General features: G+C 43.8%; 1 long non-coding RNA gene across 3 annotated transcripts; it reads right to left on the bottom strand.

The window, feature by feature from the left end:
• Positions 1–14,307: 14,307 nt before the first annotated feature.
• On the bottom strand, positions 14,308–21,099 carry LOC123127434 (uncharacterized). 3 transcript variants are annotated; one of them, XR_006462487.1, is made up of 8 exons: positions 20,737–21,099; positions 20,097–20,166; positions 19,465–19,658; positions 19,146–19,318; positions 17,770–17,947; positions 17,470–17,548; positions 17,257–17,372; positions 14,308–14,373 (listed from the first exon to the last, which is right to left on the bottom strand). It is a non-coding gene; the product is annotated as an uncharacterized lncRNA (long non-coding RNA). The 3 variants fall into 3 exon arrangements; XR_006462486.1 differs by lacking the exon at positions 14,308–14,373 and adding an exon at positions 15,200–17,054; XR_006462485.1 differs by lacking the exon at positions 14,308–14,373 and having other exon boundaries at positions 15,200–17,372.
• Positions 21,100–24,297: the final 3,198 nt, after the last annotated feature.

The following is a 24,297-nucleotide window of genomic DNA, read 5'->3' as shown; positions in this document are numbered from 1 at the left end:
TTCTGATCATGAGACGCAATACATGGCTCCTGAAGATGCTGACAGGTATGAATGTTTAGTTGCTCAACGTGTTTTGAGTGTGCAGGTTACACAAGCTGAGCAAAATCAGAGGCATAATTTGTTCCATACAAAGGGAGTTGTGAAGGAACGTTCTGTTCGCGTGATCATAGATGGAGGGAGCTGCAATAACTTGGCTAGCATGGAGATGGTGGAGAAGCTATCTCTCACCACAAGACCACATCCACATCCTTACTACATCCAATGGTTCAACAACAGCGGCAAGGTTAAGGTAACACGTACTGTTCGTGTGCATTTTAGTATCTCTACATATGCTGATTATGTTGATTGTGATGTGGTACCTATGCAAGCATGTTCCTTATTACTTGGTAGACCATGGCAATTTGATAAAAATTCTGTACACCATGGTAGAAACAATCAGTATACTCTTGTTCATAACGATAAAAATATTACTTTGCTTCCTATGACTCCTGATTCCATTTTGAAAGATGATATTAATAGAGCTAATAAAGCAAAACAGGAGACAAATAAGAGTGAAAATCAGATTGTGGCAAAAGAATTTGAGCACCAAATGAAGCCTAATAATAAACCATCTACTGTTGTTTCTGAAATTAAATTGAAAAGTGCATGTTTACTTGCCACCAAATCTGATATTGATGAGCTAGATTTCAGCAAATCTGTTTGCTATGCTTTTGTGTGCAAAGAGGCATTATTTTCATTCGAGGACGTGCCTTCCTCTTTGCCCCCTGCTGTCACTAACATTTTGCAGGAGTTCGCTGACGTCTTTCCACAAGACGTGCCACCGGGATTACCACCTATTCGAGGGATTGAGCATCAAATTGACTTAATTCCCGGTGCTTCGCTACCCAACCGTGCACCATACCGTACCAATCCAGAGGAGACGAAGGAGATTATGCGTCAAGTACAAGAACTGCTCGACAAAGGTTATATACGCGAATCCCTTAGTCCTTGTGCTGTTCCTATCATTTTAGTGCCGAAAAAGGATGGTACGTCGCGTATGTGCGTTGATTGTAGAGGCATAAATAATATTACTATTCGTTATCGTCATCCTATTCCTAGGCTAGATGATATGCTTGATGAATTGAGTGGCTCTACAATATTCTCCAAAGTTGATTTGCGTAGTGGATACCATCAAATTCGTATGAAATTGGGAGATGAATGGAAAACAGCATTTAAAACTAAGTTTGGATTATATGAGTGGTTAGTCATGCCTTTTGGGTTAACTAATGCACCTAGTACTTTCATGAGGTTAATGAACGAAGTTTTACGTGCTTTCATTGGACGATTTGTGGTAGTTTACTTTGATGACATATTGATTTATAGCAAATCTTTGGAGGAACATTTGGAACATTTACGTGCTGTTTTTATTGCTCTACGTGATGCACGTTTGTTTGGAAACCTTGGAAAGTGCACCTTTTGCACCGACCGAGTATCTTTTCTTGGCTATGTTGTTACTCCACAGGGAATTGAAGTTGATAAAGCCAAGATTGAAGCTATTGAGAGTTGGCCGCAGCCCAAAACGGTCACACAAGTGAGGAGTTTCCTTGGCCTCGCTGGTTTCTATAGGCGTTTTGTGAGAGATTTCAGCACCATTGCTGCACCTCTCAACGAGCTTACAAAGAAGGATGTGCCTTTTGTTTGGGGTATCGCACAGGAAGAAGCCTTCACGGTATTGAAAGATAAGTTGACACATGCTCCTTTACTCCAACTTCCTAATTTCAATAAGACTTTTGAGCTTGAATGTGATGCTAGTGGAATTGGATTAGGAGGTGTGTTATTACAAGATGGAAAACCTGTTGCATACTTTTCTGAAAAATTGAGTGGGCCTAGTCTGAACTATTCTACTTATGATAAAGAATTATATGCTCTTGTTCGGACCTTAGAAACATGGCAACATTATTTATGGCCCAAGGAATTTGTTATACATTCTGATCATGAATCTTTGAAACACATTAAAAGTCAAGCAAAACTGAACCGTAGACATGCTAAATGGGTTGAATTCATTGAGACTTTCCCTTATGTCATTAAACACAAGAAGGGTAAAGAAAATGTTATTGCTGATGCCTTGTCTCGTCGTTATACTATGCTTTCACAACTTGACTTTAAAATATTTGGTTTGGAGACCATCAAAGATCAATATGTTCATGATGCTGAATTTAAAGATGTATTGCAGAATTGTAAGGAAGGGAGAACTTGGAACAAGTTCGTTCTTAACGATGGATTTGTGTTTCGTGCTAACAAGCTATGCATTCCAGCTAGCTCCGTTCGTCTTTTGTTGTTGCAGGAGGCGCATGGAGGAGGATTAATGGGACACTTTGGCGTCAAGAAGACGGAGGATATACTTGCTACACATTTCTTTTGGCCAAAGATGAGACGGGATGTTGAGCGTTTTGTTGCTCGCTGCACTACATGTCAAAGAGCTAAGTCACGACTCAATCCTCATGGTTTATATATGCCTTTGCCTGTACCTAGTGTTCCTTGGGAGGATATATCTATGGACTTTGTTTTAGGTTTACCTCGAACAAAGAAGGGGAGGGATAGCATATTTGTTGTCGTGGATAGGTTCTCGAAAATGGCACACTTTATACCATGTCATAAAAGCGATGATGCTGTTAATGTTGCTGATTTGTTCTTTCGTGAAATTATTCGCTTACATGGTGTGCCAAATACTATTGTTTCAGATCGTGATACTAAATTTCTTAGCCACTTTTGGAGATGTTTATGGGCTAAGTTGGGGACTAAGCTGCTTTTTAGTACTACTTGTCACCCCCAAACTGATGGACAAACTGAAGTAGTCAATAGAACATTGTCTACTATGCTTAGGGCTGTTTTGAAGAATAACAAGAAAATGTGGGAAGAATGCTTGCCTCATATTGAATTTGCTTATAATCGTTCATTGCATTCTACTACTAAGATGTGCCCTTTTGAAATTGTGTATGGTTTCCTACCTCGTGCACCTATTGATTTGTTGCCTCTTCCATCTTCAGAGAAGGTTAATTTTGATGCTAAAGAACGTTCTGAATTGATTTTAAAAATGCATGAGTTAACTAAGGAAAACATTGAGCGTATGAATGCTAAATATAAACTTGCTGGAGATAAGGGTAGAAAACATGTTGTGTTTGCGCCTGGAGATCTTGTTTGGTTACATTTGCGTAAAGATAGATTTCCTAATCTGCGCAAATCAAAGCTAATGCCACGTGCTGATGGTCCTTTTAAGGTGTTAGAGAAAATAAATGATAATGCATATAAACTTGAGCTACCTGTAGATTTTGGGGTTAGTCCCACTTTTAACATTGCAGATTTGAAGCCTTATTTGGGTGAGGAAGATGCGCTTCCGTCGAGGACGACTTCATTTCAAGAAGGGGAGGATGATGAGGACATCAATACCATTGTTACACCCACAGCCCCTACTGTTACATATACTGGACCAATTACTAGAGCTCGCGCACGCCAATTAAATTACCAGGTACTTTCGTTTCTTGGTAATGATTCTAATGTTCATGAGATTATGATGCTGCCTAAATTGGATACATTTGTTTTGCTTACAAATGAAGGGCCTAGCTTGGAGAAGGATGAACATTGGAGCAAGAACACGCATGGAGTTGATGGCATGCGCAAGGGGATCAAGAACGGAGTTACAAGTGATGATTTCAGGACTTTGAAGCCGCCATAAGGAGTGCATGAAGCCTTGGACGAAATATACAAGATGCCACTTCATAATATTCGTCCATAGGCTATTCTAGGTGCTGCGTCACCTTATTAATGGGCCAGGCCCATGTAATTTCGAAATACTTAAGTATAGGCTATTTTTAGAGTCCGTATGTGTGGGGAAACAAGAGTTAGGGTTGGTTTCGGACCCCACCCTCAAGGGCCACGAAATTCCCCCCTCTTCCTCCATATATACAGCCCTTAGGGCGTCGTTTAGACTTTGGGTTTTGTTTAGATTAAAAGTTCGCCATAGCTGCAACTTCGCGTGCTTCGTTTGTGTCCAACGACCAGACCAAGACGTCACAGAACCCCACCTTGATCAATAAAGCTTTCATCTTATATTCGCAATATCCCGATTGCAATCTCAGTTTCTTGCTTGTTCTTCGTTTGCTCGCAGGAAACAGACCCTCGTGGTCAGGTTGATCGTTGCTCCGGCGTGGTCAATAACCCTCGGAAGTTGGTTTAGTGATTGCTAAGGCGCGATGTCTCGCACGTTCGTAGTTGGATCGTCAAGGTCGACTCCCACAGAAAACGATAGCCACCATCTCATCGAAACATCGGGACACCTTAGCCTCTATCACCCCATCCCCGCGGCTCCCGGAGTCCAGAAGGTCGCCTTGAGGCGCCTCCAGGACTGTCTCCCCTCGACCCGGTGCCTTTTGAGACACCACCTCGGCGTCGTCAACAGGATGAGGGGAGGTGGCGGTCGGGACTGGATCGCTATCCATATCCGACGAGCCCAGTGAGCCGTCCGATGATACATCAATGCTGGTTCGCGGCGGCCTGCATAATCATATTCGGCGTTAGGGAAAGCAGTGCAGCAAAAGAATGCTATGAGTTACTCTGTTATCCGAATACTTACGATCTCCCGGGGGGCTTGGCCCGGGGCAACCACTCGTCCTCGCCCTCGTCGGCGGCGGTGGAACTGTCCGGAAGGAGAGTCCTCCCCTTCTTGGACCCTTTGGCCTCCCCAGTTGGGGCGGCCTTCCTTTTCTTGTCTCCCCCGCCTGGAGGGGGAGCATCTTCTTCTTCCTCCTCGTCTTCAGGGGAAGAGTGTGCCGCAGAGTTATCGGACGATGAGTCTGATAACACCTGGCGTTGAGAACTCTTTCAGGCTCCCTTGGCCTTCTTGGTCTTCTCCTGCACCTTGTAAGGAGCCGGAGCCAGCATCTCCGTCAGGAGAGCACTCGCAGTGTCTTCGGGCAAAGGAGCCGGACAGTTAATCTGCCCCGCCATCTCCACCCAGTCCTATCAAAGGCATGGAGATTAGACCCCGCACATAATTAAGCTGGGGAAAATAAATGTCTTACGGGACATATTAAACTCACCGAACGCGCTAGGCGCTTTGCGCTTAGTCCGCGGTCCTCGGCGAGAGAAGGAGGGATCTCGGCGCCCTTGAACAACACCTTCCAGACGTCCTTGTGCGTCGTATCAAAGAGCTCGCTCAGAGTCGAGTGCTGGGCCGGGTCGAACTCCCATAAGGTAAAATCCCATTGTTGACACGGGAGGATCCGGCGGATGAGCATAACTTGGACTATGTTGACAAGCTTGAGCTTCTTGCTTGCCATACTCTGGATGCATTTCTGGAGTCCGTCCAGCTCCACCGATGAACCCCACGACAATCCCTTCTCTTTCCAAGAAGTGAGCCGTGTAGGGAATCCGGATCGGAACTCAGGGGCTGTCGCCCATTTGGCGTCGCGCGGCTCGGTGATGTAGAACCACGCCGACTGCCATCCCTTTATTGTCTCCACGAAGGAGCCTTCGAGCCATATGACATTGGGCATCTTACCCACCATGGCTCCGTCGCATTCTGCTTGTTGGCCTCATACCACCTTCGGCTTAATATTGAAGGTCTTTAACCACAGGCCGAAGTGGGGCCGGATGTGGAGGAAAACCTCAACATGACGATGAACGCCGAAATGTTGAGATGAAGTTCGGGGCCAGATCATGACAGTCTAGCCCGTAGTAGAACATGAGACCATGGACGAATGGATGGAGGGGAAACCCTAGTCCGCGGAGGAAGTGGTGGAGGAATACTACCCTCTCATGGGGCCTGGGAGCGGGGATGAGCTGCCCCTCATCTAGGAGCCGGTGCACGATGTCGTCGGGCAGGTATCCGGCTCTCCTCAGTTTCTTGATGTCTCCCTCCGTGATGGAGGAGATCATCCACATGCCTCCCGCTCCGGACATGATTGGAGAAGGTCGAGGTGGGAAGTGCGGACTTGGGCGCTAGAGCTCGAGTGTGCAAGAACAGATGAGCAAAGGAGGAAGAAGGCATGGATAGAAAGGTGAATCCAACCCTTTATATGGGCGAACGAAACTAAGCGTCCCCACTTGCCTGGTAAAACTCGCTTATCCCCCAAGCGCCGCAATTGATGGCGCGGTTGGGTTACCCATGGACGTATTGATGAGAATCCCGTAATAAGGGGACACGATCTCTGCTTTGACAAGACGGGTCGAAAAACTGCCTCGCGTTATGTGCGGGGCTGGTTAAGAGAAACGGTTCGAATAATCACCGGGCCATGACGTAACGTCATGCTGCCAAAACAAGCCAACAAATTAGATCTGCGGAAATATTATTCTCTCTACGGTGGAATGTGGAACTTATTTTGCAGGGTCGGACACTATCCTCGTATTTAAATTCTTCTGTGATGTATTCGGAGAAGGAACCCGCCTTGCAATGCCGAAGACAATACTGCGCGCCGGACTCATCGTCATTGAAGCCTGGTTCAGGGGCTACTGAGGGAGTCCTGGATTAGGGGGTCTCCGGACAGCCGGACTATCTCCATTGGCCGGACTGTTAGACTATGAAGATACAAGATTCAAGACTTCGTCTCGTGTCCGGGTGGGACTCTACTTGGCATGGAAGTCAAGCTAGGCAATACGGATATGGATATCTCCTCCTTTGTAACCGACCTTGTGTAACCCTAACCCTCTCCTGTGTCTATATAAACCAACGGGTTTTAGTCCGTAGGACAACAACCATAACATATAATCATACCATAGGCTAGCTTCTAGGGTTTAGCCTCTCTGATCTCGTGGTAGATCTACTCTTGTACTACCCATATCATCAATATTAATCAAGCAGGACGTAGGGTTTTACCTCCATCAAGAGGGCCCGAACCTGGGTAAAACATCGTGTTCCCTGCCTCCTGTTACCATCCGGCCTAGACGCACAGTTCGGGACCCCCTACCCGAGATCCGCCGGTTTTGACACCGACAGTGATGGAAGTATTTTTGTGGGAAGGGGGATATCAAGAGCTTTTCAATGAGCTAAAGAACGCAAAAATCAGACTTCGGATGAATTAGTTATGGACAAATCGGTGAAACGGGGATGGCTGAGATGTCAGGGGTCGGACATCCGGGCTCGGGGCCGGAAATCCGGGACCTAATGTCCAGAACTGTGCAGATTTGGCGCTCCAGGAGCCGGATGTCCGTCTTGGGGTCCAAATGTCCGGCCCGATGGCCCGGATGTCCGGCCCGACGATTCCAGCTTTTGTTTGGGCGGAAAATTTTGAATTGGGGGTGGAAAAACTCGATTTCCAAGGTCAAAATCGATGAGATTTCGTGGATGAAAGATGGGTAAACTTGGAGAGATGCTAGATCCACTTGAAACCAAGCAAATCTATGGATCAAGTCCAATGAAACTTCATCAAACCAACAAATCACAAAAAAAAATTGGGGCTATTTTTTGTGGGGATTTTCGAAATTGGGGAAGAACACAGCAAAATTAGGCTAGAAAACAACGAGTGGAGGCTCCGAAATCATGAACAACGTGGCTCATGATATCAAGATGATGTAGGGTAGAACCCTAATCGCCCGATATTTCACGAAAGGAGCATATCCCGCGATGAACAGGAAGAACACGAGTGGAAACACGAGGGGAAATCACAAAGGGAAACACAAGAGAACCGTCAAAACAACAAGTATGATCACACATGTGCTAGATCCCCGAAACACGAGAGGAGATACAAGATCCACAATCAACAAGGGACGATACAAAGGGTAACCGTTCTTCTCCGTGAGGAGGTCTTGATGTCTTCTCCATGAGGAGGTCTTGAATCCAAGGTGGATCTTCTCCATATAGGGGTCGCGGTCTCTCTCGTGGAGTAGATCCGATATGGATGAGCGTAGCTCTATCTCTCAAATGAGCTATCACAATGCTAACCCTAACTAGGAGGAGGGGGTAGAATATATAGTCTAAGCCACGAAGGGGTAAGTGGGAAAGGGGATCGGGCCTTGTCCATGCGCGTAGGCAGGCGCCGGATGTCCGGGCTGGGGCCCGGATGTCCGGCCATTTGCGGGGTACCGGATGTCCGGGCACTCGCCGGATGTCCGTCCTGGCGGTGGTCGAGATTGTTTCTCTCTAGATAGCTGGTGTCCGTATTTCCGGGGTTGGGCGCCGGATGTTGGGGCGTTGTTGAGGCGCCGGATGTCCGGGGCTGGCGCCGGATGTCTGGCCGCTGATGCTGTTGGCCATCTGTTGGGGCAGCTCCTGCGCGGCTGCCCAGGCGCCGGATGTCCGGCCTCTGTCCCGGATGTCCGGCCGCTGTAGCGTCAGAAGCTCTGCCTTCTTCCGTTGTCGCTTCCAGGCTTCCGTCGCGGATGGTGTAGTTGTTCCTTGGCGCTTGCACTCCTCCTCGTCGTCCGTAGTGTTCCGACAGTACCTATGTATGCACACGAGTGGAGTGTCAAGTAGTATACCATCCTCGAAGGGGTCAAGTGAGCACGTGTAAAGGAGATGATTCACCTTTGTGTATGTGAAGTAGATGTCGCACGTGTCACTCGTCGAACGGACTCTTGACATGGTGATGTCCATAGGATTCTCCGCATATACTTCCGCATACATCCACCACTTACACAACCACCGCTTACCAACTCCAACTCCGACAATTTTGGTCCAATTTTGCTTTGAGAATTTGAGTTGCGGTACCGTGTCCTACTTGTGTTTCGGCTATTTAGGTACGGTTCGACATCAACATCACCGCCGCTCATCTTCGCCACAGACGCGTCATCACAACGACCACCTCAACTCCATTTTGGTATTCGGTCCACCATTTTGACACCATACCGTCCGCAAGAAATGGTAACCTCGTCTTGGTATTGGACATGTAACTCTTGCCATTACATTGATAGCCATCATAGCCTTACTCCTTTGCGTTGCTTACCCATCGAGACTAGCCATTGAGTATTGCCGGCAATGAGACTTGTGCACATTAGCGATCATACTTCCCATAGCATATATACATCATTGTCGCATATATTGGTATCATCTCTTGTGTCACAAAGTTGTCACTGCATACACAATTGCTATCTTGGTTCTTCAAGCATTGCATGAGAAAAGAGCTTAAACATCAAAGAGGCAAACAAGCTTTTAAGCAAAAGGAAAGATAGGAAAAGAGCTTTTAAGCAAGAACCATAGCATCATACAACATTAATATTATCATACTAGATCATCTTGGATCATATCATTGAAAAACCTTGCATAGAGCATACTTGGGATAGAAGTCGTTGCATTTTTGCTAAGCAGGTTGTGCACAAGTTCTTTGTATCTGCCTATTGTGCAATCGTGCTAGTGTCTCTCTAGTGTTGTGCAACAAGAGCATTTTTGTGGATTCCGCAATTTGCTATTTCCTTGTCCTACATTGGAGTGATCATCGATCCACTTTCAACTTCGGTCAAGGTACATTTGGTATTCGTTATTCTCTTTCTACCACTCACATTGTTTATCTTGGAATGATGGATAGGCTAAGTACTTCTACCAACCCACTCTTCATTGAGAACGACGATGACATGAACTCCTACGTCACCAAGAGCCACCTCTTTGGTGCACAATGTGCTTTGCATCAAGAGCAACAAGCTATGAGTGAACGCATCGACAACCTTGCCGTCGACTTGTGACTTTCCGAGCAACGTACAAGGGACTACTTCGACCACAAGCTCGATGATCACAAGCAAGAGAATGATGCAAGGATGGACGAAATTCGCGCTTTGTTCCTCAACCGCTCTTCTTCCACTTCGTCTTCATCAAGAAGGACTCGCTCAAGTCGACGTTGCGGCTCAAGTACACCGACATCGAACACTCTACGCCGTGCCGCGTGCAACGATCATCAAGCAAGCCTCAATCCTCTACGCGACACCGACTCTCAAGAGCACCGACGATGTCAAACTCAAGAAGCTTTTTTGCTAGCATGAGAACTGCAACGCCAACGCCAACATGAAGAGTAAGAGCGAGCGCGTCTACACCAAGTTGCACAAGATCCGGAGGCACAACACTAAGAAGAACTCTGTGAAGCTCAAGCACTTGCGGCACAACAAGCCCTCCAAGATTCAAGTCGAGCTGTAGCCAACCGAGGCCGACAAGCACGTGAACAAGAGGAAGCACTTCGCGAAGAACTTCATGAACGATGACATCAATCTTGTGTGCACCGGCACATCCTTCAAGTTCCTCCTCGAGCTCGACAACACCCCCCACAAGCTCACCATCAAGTTCATCAAGAGCATGAAGACAATGGAAATCCTCCACGACAAGAGCAACATGAGGTTGACAACCCTCCTCATCAAGAGCGACACGAACTTTACAATCATCTACAACACGGGCGTCATCATCCCCGACCCCAACACAATGAAGAGCAACGTTATGGCAAACTAAAGTTCACCATGCCCAAGTTCAACGGAAGCAACGATCCTGAAGAGTACCTTTCATGGGCATTGAAGGTTGACAAGATTTCCCGTTTGCACAACTATGAAGAAGAGAAGAAGATAGCGATGGCATCCCTTGAGTTCCAAGACTATGTGCTCATTCGGTGCGAACAAGTCATAGAGCGCCGAGAGGCAAGAGGTGAACCACCCATCACTACTTAGGCGCAAATGAAGGATGTCATGAGAGCATGCTTTGTGCCTACCTACTACAACTGCGACCTCTTCAAGAAACTCCAACTACTCAAGCAAGGAACCAAAAGCATTGAAGAGTACTGCAAGGAGATGGAGATTGCAATGATAAGAGCCAATGAAACGGAAGACGATGAGCAAACAATGGCATGTTTCTTGAATGGACTCAACCATCCTATCAAGAAGATCACCGACTTCCGACCATACTCGAACCTCATCAAGCTAGTGCATCAAGCTACCAAAGCGGAACACCAGGTGCAAGATGATTTCAAGTATGCCAAGTTCTCTTCCAAGACATATGGTTTCTCCAACAACCAACCTTCAACGACTACAACACCGACTACCAAGCCTTCTACTAGCAACATCGACAAAGTCGAGTTCCAAGAAAGCTTCGTCAACTCAAAGTCATCCTCCTAAGAGCAACTTCAAGCCGAGAGCTTCATCAACATCAACCCCAACCGATGAGACCGTCAAGACGAGTTCCTTCAAGTGTTTCACTTGCGGAGACCGAGGCCACAAGTCCTATGAATGCACCAACAAGCGAACAATGATCCTCAACGATGATGGCACTTATGACTCAATGAGTGAAGGAGAAATGGAAGCCCTTGAGCAAGTCTTCATGCACCGCCAAGTGAACGACGAAGAAGAACAAGTCTTTTGCGATGAAGATTCAAGTCCCGCCCTTGTTGTCTCCAAGGTCCTGACTCTACAACATCACCAAGAAGAAGACCAAAGATGCCATATATTCCACACCAAGGCCGGCATCAATAGAAGATCCGTCAAGGTCATCACTGATGGAGGGAGTTGTCATAATGTCGCAAGTGAAGAACTTTGCTCCAAGCTCCAATTGCCCAAGACGAAGCATCCACATCCATACAAAGTGCAATGTCTTAGCGACTCCGGCACCATCCAAGTCGACCACCGAGTACAAGTCTCCTTCAGAATTGGCGCCTATGAAGACACCTTGGAGTGCGACGTCGTTCCAATGACCGTTTTTCCATCTTCTCCTTGGACGCCCATGGCAATTTGATAGAGGAGTCATCCACAAACGGCCGAACGAACCACTACATCTTCAAGATGAAGGGCATGGAGTACGTCCTCCGTCCAATGTCGCCAAGTCAAGTGATCGCCGACAAGCAAGCCACCCATCGTAGAGATCATAGTGAGAGAGCGAGCCACCAAAAAGAGAGTGAGCGCCACAAGCCCAAATCGAACACCTCCACGATGAGTGAAAAGAAGAACTTAGCCCTATTTGACACCAAAAGGCGAGATAAGAGGAGTGTGTGAGAACCCATCTAGTGTCCTACACTACGTCCTTCTGTGCAAGGACAATGCACCACAAACTAACACTTCTCACACTGTTCCTATAGTGTTGTCTTCTCTTTTGCAGGAATTTCACGACGTTTTCTCCGACGAGCTACCTCTGGGACTACCTCCTCTACGAGGCATTGAGCACCACATCGACCTCATCCCCAGAGCACCGCTTCTGAACAAAGCTCCCTACCGCATCAACCCCGAAGAAACCAAAGAAATACAAATGCAAGTAAAGCATCTCATAGACCATGGACATGTGCGTGAAAATTTGAGTCCTTTAGCCGTCCCGGTCATTCTTGTGCCAAAACGTGTCGGTAGCTTTCGCATGTGCTCCGATTTGTAGACCTATCAATGCTATCACCGTTCGCTATAGGTATCCCATTCCACGCCAAGATGATATGCTTGATGAGCTTAGTGGTGCCACTATCTTTTCTAAAATTGATCTCAAGAGTGGTTACTATCAAATCCGCATACAAGAGGGTGATGAATGGAAAACCGCTTTCAAAACCATGTTTGGCTTGTATGAATTGTTAGTCATGCCTATGGGTCTCTCGGAAGCACCAGGTACTTTTTTGCATCTTATGAATCATGTCTTTCGCCCTTACATTGGTATATTTGTTGTGGTCTACTTCGTTGACATCCTTGTTTTTAGAGAGTCTCTCAAGGAGCATGTCACCCATGTTAGAACCGTTTTGCAAACTCTTCGAGAAGAGCATCTCTATGCTAATATGGAGAAATACCTTTTTGGCATTGACAAGCTCGTTTTCTTGGGTTTTGTTATTTCCTCTAAGGGTGTTCATGTTGATGAGTCCAAGATCAATGCTATTAAGACTTGGCCACAACCAACCAATTTGCAACAAGTGCGTAGTTTTCTTGGCCTTGCGGGTTTCTATCGTCGGTTTGTGAAGGATTTTAGCACCATTGCTTCGCCTTTACATGCCTTGAGCAAGAAGAATGCGCCTTTTGTTTGGGGACCATCCCAAGATACCGCTTTCAATGAGCTTAAGAACTTGCTTACTCATGCTCCCGTGCTTGCTTTACCCAACTTTAACAAACCCTTTGAGATTCATTGCCATGCTAGTGGTAATGGCATAGGAGGCGTGCTGACGCAAGAGAAGTGCCCCATAGCTTACTTTAGTGAGAAACTCTCCGGCGCGCAACTCAATTATCCCATCTACGACAAAGAGCTATATGCTTTAGTCCGTGTTTTGCATGAATGGGAACACTATCTTCGCCCGCATGAGTTTATCATTCATACCGATCATGAAACGCTCAAGTATCTTAAGGGCCAAACCAAGTTGAACAAGTGTCATGCTAAGTGGAGTGAATTTATTGAGTCTTTTCCTTATGTCATCAAGTACAGTAAGGGTAAGGAAAACATTGTAGCGGATGCCCTTTCTCGCAAATGCATGCTTGTCACTCAACTTGAATTGGATGTGATATAGGGGAGGGGCCCGATCCTTCAATGAAATGGTGGCTATCATTTTGGTGAAAGTCGAATTTGACGATCCGACTACGAACGTGCAAGGACGTCGCGCCTTAGCAATCGCTAAACCAACTCCGAGAGGTTATTGACCACGCCGGAGTACGATCAACCTGACCATGAGGGTCTATTTCCTGCAAGCAACGAAGAACAAGCAAGAAATTGAAATTACAATCTGGATATTGCAAATATAAGAGGAAAGCTTTATTGATGAAGGTGGGGTTCTGTGACGTCTTGATCTGGTCGTTGGACACATACAAAGTACGTGAATTTGCAGCTATGGCGAACTTTTAATCTAAACAAAACCCAAAGTCTAAACGATGCTCTAAGGGCTGTATATATGGAGGAGGGGGAATTTCGTGGCCCTTGGAGAAGGGGTCCGAAACCAACCCTAACTCTTGTTTTCCCACACATACGGACTCTAAAAACAGCCTATACTTAAGTATTTTGAAAATACATTGGCCTGGCCCAATAATAAGGTGACACAGCACCTAGAATAACCTCCGGACGAAATTTATGAAGTGGCATCTTGTATATTTCGTTCAAGGCTTCATGCACTCATTATGGTGGCTTCAAAATCCTAGAATCATCACTTGTAACTCCGTTCTGGATCCCCTTGCGCATGCCATCATCTCCATGCTTGGTCTTGCTCCAAAGTTCATCTTTCTTGTCCAAGCTAGGCCCTTCATTTGTAAGCAAAACAAATGTATCCAATTTAGGCAGCATCATATTCTCATAAACATTAGAATCATTATCAAGAAACGAAAGTACCTGATAATTCAATTGGTGTGCGCGAGCTCTAGTAATTGGTTCAGTATGTATAACAACAGGGGTTGTGGGTGTAACAATGGTATTGATGTCCTCATCATCCTCCCCTTCTTGAAATGAAGTCATCCTTGACGAAAGCTCGTCTTCCTCACCCAAATAAGGCTTCAAATCTGCAATGTTAAAAGTGGAACTAACCCCAAAATCTTCAGGCAGCTCAAGTTTATATGCATTATCATTTATTTTTTCTAACACCTTAAAAGGACCATCAGCATCGTGGCGTTAGATTTTATTTGCGCAAATTAGGAAATCTATCCTTACGCAAATGTAACCAAACAGGATCTCCAGGTGCAAACACAACATGTTTTCTACCCTTATCTCCAGCAAATTTATATTTAGCATTCATACGCTTAATGTTTTCCTTAATTAACTCATGCAGTTTTAAAATCAATTCAGCACATTCTTTAGCATCAAAATTAACCTTCTTCGAAGATGGAAGAGGCAATAAATCAATAGGTGCACGAGGTAGGAAACCATACACAATTTCAAAAGGGCACATCTTAGTAGTAGAATGCAATGAATGATTATAAGCAAATTCAATATGAGGCAAGCATTCTTCCCACATTTTCTTATTACTAGTTGATCCGTTGCGCCAAATGGCGCAGAGACCCACTAAAGCCATGTTATCGAGAAAAATAGTTTCATTTTGCAAGGACATATTCGATATTGGTAGTAGAAAGCCCATGTGTTAAATCATGCTATATTGAAAATATGTTTATCACGCTGAAAATGTGAGTTTAAAAATCATATTTGTATAACATGTACAAACCAATTAAGGAAGCATTTTTTTAGTTGAAAGTATGGTTATCACGCTAAGAAATATGAGCTTGAAAAAAACATGTGTATAAGATGTACAGGCCAATTAAGAATGTATTTCAATTTTTCAGCAACTCTATGCTTTAGAAACTACACTCGGCAAGAATTTAGATCTTAGTCACATTGGAAACCATATGCCCTTAGTTATATTGTTTACAGAGACAAACGGTGCAGCTAGCAAGGAGTTTTAATAGAATCATCATCATCAGCTCTCACAACCTAGGTAAGTGTTAGTTCTGCACCTACTCTAAATAGAAGGATAATAATGAATTGAGGCTAACCTATGTGGCTAAGGTAAACAAAAAAGGAGCAAAACACACCATAATTCTTAAAAGTACCAATCCTAGGATGCATTTAACCGCTATACCATCCTAAAAGCCTTTTCTGATGCTTCTTAGCTTCTTTCCTTAGCTGATTGCCCTGTGTTTGAGTTTTGGCTAATTTTGACATGGTCCCTCTTACCCTCTCTTTTCACATGATAGGTAAGAAGGTAAGAGACCATATTAAAACTGCTCTTGAGTTTTTGTGACACCTTCTCAACACTGACAAGAGATCCATTGATAAGTTGATCTATGGGTTCGATACCCATCAATGTCAAGAGAAAAAGATCATGTGATGAATCTCAATTGATTGATTGTTTCATCACCGCTACTGTAAATCAAGTCTTCAGAAGGTTGTGGAGCTCTAAACTTCTCTGGAATAGCCGCAACAGAAAAGAATAAACCATACCATACTCAAGCTGACCAGTGCAAAGCTCGTTATAAAACAGAAACTTCAAAGGCCATATCAGGTAATATGCTGATAGGATTTAGAAAACAATGGCTGGAAAAAAATATTTCGTATTATAGAACAAACTAAGAAAAGCATTTCAACACTAAAGTAAAACTGCAGCAAGCACAATGGTTACACTACACTGTGTAGATACCTAATTGCTATTTTAGGTTATATGGCTGATGGAACCAAACAATATATAAAGAATCTCTTTTCAAGTACTCCTTCTCTCCCTCTGTAAACTAATATAAGACTGTAGCTTGGAAAGCGAGAACACTGCACGACACATGAACCTTGTAGAACGTAAGCTGAGTGTACAAAGGTCATAGGGCTCAATCTTAAAAAAAGGTCATAGGGCTCGAAAACTCGTCAGCCCTTGGACTGGTTACATTATAAACAAACTAAGGCAACACAAATCAATAGGTGGAAGCATAATTTTCAAGATGGTCCCAACACTAATGAGCTTTGGGATTAGAGCAAGCCCATTAGTATCATATGATCTTATTACCTCCATTTATCCTACAACAAAATAACCTATCTATAAGAAATTGCAACCAGTATGAAACTGAACCTCAAACATGAGAATTATTATTTTTCGCTTTCTCTAATACAATTTGGATTCTCCATGGGCGCGCTCATGTGCAGGCAACATCTATAATTGTTTAATATGTTTCTACACTAACTATTGGTCTCATTGATTGAACTGTAGAACACAAAATTTCAAAATATGCATTAAAGTACTTAATATACATGAGTATATTTTACTTTATTTAATAGAAATAACAAGAATTAAAGGACATTCACATCATGAAAAGTGAGGAAACAGTACTCAGACCCTTTTCACCTTTATTTTTTCTCTATCTTTCTCGTGCACTCAACTTGACACGGACGATTATCATCCTTTGGATATATTTAAAACTGTTCTGACTTCAAGTCACAAGAATTATTCAAAACACAAGATTGTAAGAATATAATAATATAAGAGCGCATAATTAAATGTTATGACATGCTAAAAGTTGTTACAAAAACAGATAAATTATAAGGACCGGAATCATGGGGAACACAAAAGAAAAAATTAGGAGGTCTGACCTCTTTCTAGAAGTGCTGAGAAGATAGGATATAGAAGGAAAAAACTCAATAGAGACGTTCTGAAAATTTATGATTGATCCGTTCTTGCTCATAAAGACATTCTGAAGAATATAACACACTGGAGTAGACACAAGCGGTAAATCCAGGTTTGACTTTTAAGTTTTAAACAAAAAAATCGTATTGATGATAAGTGAGAAAATGAAAACTATAGAGTGAATGTTTAGTTTGGTCGGTCAGGTCCTATGAGGACATTACACATCAGTCAGAGTTCCATGGAGATGGTCTCATTTCCTATACCTAACCTATATATTTATATATACCTCCATGGAGATGGACGAAGACGACACGGCCCACATCACGACAGCGTGGTTCTAGTTTCCTTGGTCCGTCCCTGTGCTTCTCTTCAGGTCTCTACCTTGGTGTTGTCATGCCACTCCTGCATTCCAATCTAACATTTAGCTAATGTAAACTCAGTGCTCTCTGTACAACAGAGCGGTAATAGGGGAAAGAAGATTAACTGGAACTTCACTTACCCACTGAAGTGTGTAAAGCTCAGCTCTGAATTTTCGGTTGCACCGCTCATCATCATCCATCTCAGAGAATAGGCAAAATCTGCAATGATATGAATGGCCTTAGAATTAACTGTTGCGAGAATAAGACGCTCAGACATACCTGTGCAATAACATACAGTATGAAAATAGTGGCTTCACAGTTTGTATTCTCAGCAAAAAAAATTAATACTGTAGCAATAACATACATGCAACAAGCCAACAACTACTCGGCATGCATTTCCCAGAGCTGGCAACACTAACAAATAAGACGCTCAGACATACCTGTGCGAAGCTTCAGGCTGGGGATTCCTTTCTTCGCTCAAGGAAGTATGCCGCTGCCATCGCCAAAAAAACAACGACCCCTACACCTTTTTCCTCCTTAGTGAACGTCACCCAACATCATCCCATTTGTCGACCTCCTTGATCTGCACCTCTACCAGGGACACAACTCGCCTTATACCTGATGATGAGAGGAGGTTAGAAGACGATGGGTGCACAGAGGAGACAAAGACAAATCTTGGCATCATATATCAAGCATAACCGAACAAGCAAGCTCACATTACTTCCAACTTATGTTGTGTAACTGTGTTTTGAGATTTAATTATTCAGATTCAGGCCAAACACCGGTAGAGTGGTACTGGAATGATCTGCCTGCGGGTGACCTTTAACAGTAATAGAATACAGAATTTCAGCAAGTAGTTTAACATGATACCCTTACAATTGCTAAGTAAGGTAAATAAACACTGCTCTCAAAGTTTCAAAGAGTTTCAAGTGAACAGTTCACTGAGTCTTTCACTATAATACAGATATCTCTGAAGTTTACACAAAGAAGAATGGATAAACATGATAATAACAGTACGCTAACATGATACATGGTTCAAAATGATAAAGCCGCATCTGCATATTAGTGTAAATATGACCTTCCAAGTATCAGTAGCAATTTCTATAGGTGTCGTATCACACCGTTATGTACATAAATGACCAAGGGGGAAATATTTATGGAGCTGAGCTTCAAACTCATGGGTTTATCCAATCTTCTCCTTTAGCACACATGAGATCTAACCAGGTACTAAAGAACCAGTCCACAAGCTAATTGTCACTGAGCACTTGACTGGCTGTAGCAAGCTTGTTGTTTAATCCAAATATCATCCCAGCCTCCTTATTGGTTTAGATTTATATTTTCCCTCAAAATTATTTTCCTTTTATTTTTCAAGATTAAGTAGCTGTGAACCAAGCTGTGCGTTCCACATTTAAAAAATAAGAACATGGCAAATAACTTTGTAGCACAAGGAAATTGGATCAACTATCCTCTCATCTTTGCATGCATGATACATCCTATTTTCCATTGGAACTGAAGATTCCTAAAGCACTGAAAGAACATGAACCCAAAGAATCCATGAGGAAGAGTACATTACCAGACACAAACATATGTAAACTAAGTGAAAAACAAATGCCGCAGAATGAAAAGGGGGAGATGAACCTCTGCACACAGACACTTAATCAACAGAAAAGGGCAACCATTTATAAATTCATCCTAGCTAAAAAAGCACAATTCAAACTAATCAAGATGCCCTTGAGCGATACAACAATGAATTAAACAAAAGAGAAAACACCAAGATAGCAGAAAACAACGGAAGGGAGGTGAAGCACAATTATACCTGATGGACCTGAAGGCACACGCAACAAAAAAAAATAGAGGACCGTTGAAATAACGCACTCCATCCATAACCCTGAAGAGCCATGTAGGAGCAGTAAGCATAGCAGGGACAAAACCGAGCGATGAACCCAAAGGAACTGTTTATTCTCCCAAAAATTGCAAGCGGACTTGTATCTGATAAAATGAGTCCCAGAAAGCAATTGAGAACAGCATGTTAGTTGTCACAGTCAGCAGTAAGGGTAATAAGGATATAACAGAGAACAGTAAGAAAACTAATCATGTCTTTCATAAATCATCAGAATATGGTGGCATGAAATGACCTGCTAATTTGTTGGTTTCCTGAAGTTGAGTACCAAATAGGTAATTTACAGTGCTCTTCAAGCTTCCTGCTATAACTGCCATTACAAATGCAAACTATAAGAATCTTGCAATAAGATCAGCAGCTCCACCGCTATCACCAGCAGATATACTATCAACCTCAACCATGATGACTTTAGGCTTAGACTTCTTTATCCTGTGAAATTGATCCACACTTTATACAATGAAAACAAATCAAAGTGCAAAGATCGTGACATTGTAGTGCTGACTGGTTGTCATTGTAATTCAAGGGAGACTGCTAATAAGCTATCGGACATAATCTGATGTGCTCTCCGCAACATATTTCTTATCACCTGCATTAACCTTCTATGCATATATCAATCATTTGAATTTATGCTGCAAAGATAAATAAAGACTGAGAAGGAAGAGAAAAGTGGAAAACAAAACCAATTAGTAAAAAGAAAGAAATTCTAATCCTCGTCCCAGTTAGCAATATAAACACTTCTACCATAAATATTCAATGCATTGCAGACTGAGATGCCAATCCCAAATTCACATTAAAATTTCTCTACAGCCATATTTCCCCCAATATTTTTTGGCAACCTGTCATTAATCCAGGTCAAAGTGAAATTACCTAAAGGGCGATGTCATATTCCACAGATGGTGTAATCAATTCCCCGGCAATCTTCGATACATTTTGGAACCTGTAGAAATAGTATCTTGCTTTAAAAAATCAACAAAACATGCAAAAAGGGACCAAAATTTGTATACCGTGCAAGAACATGGATGTACAAATAAAGGACAACGTCTCACATTTGTTAAGAATTTCTTTTACATGGTTTATAAAATGACAGGGTCTTAATAAAATATAATCAGATAGATCAGCTCAGATGCATCAATAACTTCCCTGCATTTATGAATCGAATTCCCAGAACCCTTGGTATATTGCTATCTCTGGCCGGTATAAATTTATGCTCGCAACATTATTTTGTGAAGTAAAAAAAGATTTCATGCATCCTGGCTGCATAACATGATATATGAAAACAATTTTATTCAAAGCATATGAACCAAGTTCAACCACTAACCAACAGTTGCCGCCATTTTCTGAACTTAATCAAGAAAGTGGCTGCATAGAGCTAAAATTCCAAAATAATCACATAGACAAAGAAAACTATGAGGCTGCAGAAGATGGATGGCATATCTCATCGACGAATATGGGGTCGAGGGGAGGAGGCCGCATGGAGAGAGGTAGAGAGAGATTGGGTGAAGCTCACCTCGTTGTTGGTGGCGGATGAGGTCATCGTCGCTCGACGTGCCCTTGGCCTTGACCGCCGCGCCCGCTGCCTGCCAAGCCTGCTGCACCATGCGTGGCGCTCACCTGCGCTAGCCATCACAGTGCATCAGTCAAGGCACCGCCAGGATGCTCGATTTCACATGGGGTTGAAGGAGAGGGTGCGCCGAGGCTGCGGCGGCAGCGAGGACGCATGGAGGAGATGGAGGTCCTGGGGCTACGTGGGGAGGGGCACGACGGCTGCGGTGAGGAGTGAGGGAGGAGGGAGGAGGGAGGAGGGGTCAGCGGTGTGGCGGCTGAGGGCTAGGGTTTCTGCCACTTTGAGCTTTGGCGGCGGCAATTTGATTATTTGCCACCCCTTACTTGTACATTGACTATTTGCCACTTTTTACTTTGAATTTGATCTGATGACACTTTTTATCTGGGTGTTTGTTATTTTGCCCTCTGTCATATGGGTCACCCCAAAAAAGACATACTTGCCCTTACATCTCGATTGACCAGAACAGAGGAGCTCGTTCTCATCCCCCTCTCGCTCACGAACGCGGGCAACAGACGACGGCGGCTACTGGACGACGGCGACGGCCCTGGGATACTCGACGGCGGCGGCCCTGGTGAGTCCCTCTCTCCCGCTCCCTCCCTCTTTCCCGCTCCCTCCCTCTCTCGCGCTCATCTCCCCGGCGGAGCCCCTAGGGTTAGGGCAGGCGGCGCGGCGGCGAGGCGGCCGGCCCTAGGGTTAGGGCAGGTGGCGCGGCGGCGAGGCAGCTTCTGGCTTGGTTGTGGCCGTGATGTGCCACCGCTACTTGTGTGCTTCTGCTGCCGCCGTTATGTGCTGTACACGAGCAAGTTGACCCTATTAATGTTCTAAGTTGTTCTGTACACGAGCTGCTTACTTTGTTGTATATCTCATGTTTGCTTGATTTCTTGTTGTTGCGGACCACATAACTCAGATGAGCTAGGTGTTGGAGATGGCTGAACCGGAGAGGGGTGAGCACATTGTTGGAGACGGCTTCGACTTTCCTTCTTTGTTTGTTCCCGAGCCGAGGTGAGAAAGCAAAGTAGCTTCTTTTTGGTGCTCATCTGAATGCACGTTAGTGAACAGACGCTAACTCCATCGTATGTTGTTCGTTATTGGTCATTGTCGAGTAGGCCGCATCGGCCGCCGCTGGTGTTCACATTAACTATTAGAGTAGCTCCTTATGTCTACAAGCTTGATGATGGAAGCGAGCAAGTTGTTGACAAGCATGACGTTGTGTTTGATTTTAACATTTCCGGTATGTCATGGGTTAGTTTCAATGAAGTTGTGGCACAACATATCAAAATGGGGATTGGCCAAGAGGTGCGGTTGTTTGCATTAGACACCGTCGAGAGCACTGTTGATCTTGTACTTAATGATCAACAACTGAATTCGCACTTTATTGGCAATCATTGGGACTTTGAGGCCAAGAAATCATTTCTGTTAGCTGAGGTTGTTACATTGGAGGCACCCAATGCAAAGAAAGTAGGAAAGAAGAAGGCTCCCAAAAAGCCAACTGCTCCAAAAAATCCCATAAAACCACCAGCTCCTAAAAAACCAGCTGCCCCCAAAAAGCCAAGTGCTCCTAGAAAACCCCAAAACCCACCAGCTCCCAAAAAGCCAAGTGCTGCTAGTAAGAAGGAAGCAACAAACACTTCTGTAGAATGCAGTGCTAGCTCATCTATGGTTGTTGATAATTCAAACTTGTCAGCTTTTGAGTTGGCACAGACAATGGGGAGTCGGTATAGAGTTTTTCCAGATGATATGGAGTTTTCACCGGATGATGTTGACCACCCAGCTACAATGCAAATTCAAAGTGTTTGTGATGTGGTTGATAGTAGTGAGAGATGTGAGTCCTCTGTGCTTACTCAGGAAGAACCACCCATAGATTGGAGCTTGATTGAGATAGCTCCACCCATATGTGATGACAATATGTGCGATCCTCTAGGTATCAACGATGTCGACATTCCCATAACCGAAGAGAATATGTGTGATATTCTTGGTATCAACGATGAGGCGTTCCCCGAGCCACCACCTTCTCCACCTAGTGAGGAAGTTTACATGACCGATGAGGAGGATCGTCAACTTTTCATTGACGCTGCCATTCCTGTTGATGATAGTGTGCCACCGGAGGAGGAGATTGCATATGACAAAGAGAACCCGCAGATGTATATTGGTGCTTTGTTTCCTTCAATGAAAGATTTTAGAATGGCTATCAGACAATATGCAATTAAAAGGGAAATTGACATTTGGGGATATAAGACTGATAAGAAAAGGTATCTTGGCAAATGTAGAGCCAAGGGTTGTCCATGGAGGATTACAGCTAGAATAAGGACTGATGGACAAAGCATAAGGGTACTAATGTTTTATTTAAGCATTGTTATTGTTGCTGTTTTTCTATGTTTTTCATAAGTTTTTCCTATGTTGTGATGTGTTTCATCTTGCATTGCAGGTTACCAAGATTTCCGTGAAGCACAAGTGCTCCTCTACTGGTAGAATAAAAAGCAGCATGACATCTCAAGGATGGGTAGCACAAAGGACTGTACCCATTATACAGAGTGCCCTACTATTGGATGCAAAGAGTTGTTGGGGCATTTGGAAGATACATATGGCACAACCATTGAGTATCATACAGTGTGGAAAGGCAAAGATATAGCACAGAAAGAGATATATGGTAGCATGAGGCAGAGTTTTCAATATTTGTTTAACTTCAAAGCAGAAGTTGAGAAGAGATCACCAAGCAGCATTGTAGAGGTGGGTATGAAGATGGTTCACGGTATTGTTCGCTTTAACCGATTCTTTATGGCTCTTAAACCTTGCATTGATGGCTTTAAAGCTGGTTGTAGACCATATCTCAGTATAGATTCAACTACACTCACCAGTAAATGGAGAGGTCACTTAGCAGCTTGTACAACATTAGATGGGCATAATTGGATGTATCCTCTAGCATTTGCATTTGTTGATGGTGAAACTGATGAAAATTGGACATGGTTCATGTCACAACTAAACATGGCATTAGGTCATGTTTCCCCTCTAGCTATATGCACAGATGCATGTAAAGGTTTAGAGAATGCAGTCAAAAAAAATATTCCCTCGTGCAGATCAAAGAGAGTGTTTTAGGCATCTCATGGCTAACTTCTCTAAAAAGTTCCAAGGAGATGTGTTTGGCAGAATGTGGCCAGCTGCTAGGGCATATAGGCCACAAGTTTTTAACTACCACATGAATAAAATCCTAGCAGAAGCACCTGATGTGCATGAGTATCTCTCAAGGTACCATAGCTTAAAATGGATGAGATGCATGTTTGACCCCTCAATTAAATGTGATTACATCAATAATAACCTTGTTGAGTCTTTTAATGGTTGGATTAAAGATTACAAAGAGTTGCCACCTGATGAGCTAGCTGACACTCTTAGAGAGCTAGTCATGAAACTTCGTGAGAAAAGAAGAAAGATTGGAATGAAACTGAAAGGAGAAATTATTCCAGCCATCATCCAACAGATTCATAATAGGACAAGGGGACTTAAACATTT

Source organism: Triticum aestivum, chromosome 6A, assembly GCF_018294505.1.
Source record: "Triticum aestivum cultivar Chinese Spring chromosome 6A, IWGSC CS RefSeq v2.1, whole genome shotgun sequence".
In the NCBI taxonomy this organism is placed as follows: Eukaryota; Viridiplantae; Streptophyta; class Magnoliopsida; order Poales; family Poaceae; genus Triticum; species Triticum aestivum.
This window is presented reverse-complemented; position numbering and strand designations above follow the sequence as displayed.